The sequence below is a fragment of the Carlito syrichta genome, unplaced genomic scaffold (assembly GCF_000164805.1).
Source record: "Carlito syrichta isolate Samal-C Ts95f unplaced genomic scaffold, Tarsius_syrichta-2.0.1 Scaffold153591, whole genome shotgun sequence".
Taxonomy (NCBI): domain Eukaryota; kingdom Metazoa; phylum Chordata; class Mammalia; order Primates; family Tarsiidae; genus Carlito; species Carlito syrichta.
In genome coordinates this window covers 1-1444 of record NW_007097687.1, presented here as the reverse complement: position 1 = coordinate 1444, position 1444 = coordinate 1, and positions in this window count along the sequence as shown.

The following is a 1444-nucleotide window of genomic DNA, read 5'->3' as shown; positions in this document are numbered from 1 at the left end:
AGCAAAAGCCGGGCTCGGTGGCTCAGCCTGTAATCCCGCGCCTTTGGGAGGCTGAGGTGAGTGGATTGCCTGAGCCCGCGGGTTCGAGACCCGCCTAGGCAGCGAGACCTCATCTCTACAGTAAATCAAAAAATCAGCCGGGCCTGGTAACGCATGCCTGTAATTCCGGCTACTTGGAAGGCTGAGGCGGAAGGATCGCCGGAGCCCAGCAGGTCGAGGTTGCGGTGGCCGGCAGCGGCCACTGCACTCCTGTCTGGGCGACAGAGTGAGACTCCAACTCAGAAAAAAAAAAAAAAAAAAAGCATGAAGGAAGAACAAAGGTAAAAGATGTCTATCTCCTAATGCTGAAGAAAAGCCAAGCATATAATTCTGTATAATTGCACTGTACTCTTCTTCCTGCAGGATCTGGGAGAACCAGGGGAGGGGTCTTCTCTGCCATCATATATTTGTGACTGTGTGTTTCTCCACTAAGTGCATCTCTTCATGAAAAAATTACTGGTTACACAGCAGCTCTGCTCACGAACGTTAATATGCATCCAATACTTAGACTGCCTTGGCTCAGACGTAGAATTACTGATTTTACTTCTAATGCTTTAAATTCCTTCCATGGTTTTAGTTTTTCAATGTCAAGAACAGGCTTTCACTCTTCCCTTCCTGCGACTACAATGAACTCCTCAGAGACCGAGGTCACATCTGTGCTGTGCATTAGCGTTCTTGCTCCAGACATCGTCCTGGTTGCATATCAGATAAACGGATTAATGGGCAAGAAACAGACCGACTCTGAAAACAAATGAAATAATGGAACAGAATTGTGGTCAAGTACCAAAAAAAAAAAAAAAACAACCCAGTCTGATTTTTGTCATATATATTTTTCACCAAAACACAACAGCAGTGTTTATAAGTGAATTTTATAAGAACAGCATCCTGGTCAGATATGGTGACTCATGCCTGTAATCCCAGCACTTGGGGAGGCCAAGGAGGGAGGATTGCTTGAGTGCAGGGGTTTGAGACCAGCCTAGGCAATAGAGTGAGATCTCATCTCTACATAAAGTTAGCTAGGTATGCTGGTGTGCTCCTATAGTCCCAGCTACTGGGGAGGCTGAAGTGGAAGGATCTTCTCAGCTCAAGAGGTCAAGGTTGCGGTGAGCCATTCACTTCAGCTTGGGTGACAGGTATTCCAGCCTGGACAGCACAGACCCCAAAAAGAACCAACATCTTGACATTTATTAAGACTTTACATTAAGCTGGGTGTGGTGGCCCAGGCCTCCCAGCACTTTGGGAGAACAGCCTAGACAACCATGGCGAGACCTTGCCTCTACAATAAAGCAAAAAATTAGCTGGGCATGGTAGGGCACGTCTGTAGTCCCAGCTGCTTGGAAGGCTGATGCTGAAGGATCACTTGAGCCCAGCAGGTCGAGGCGGCAGTGGCTGTGAGGGTCTCACT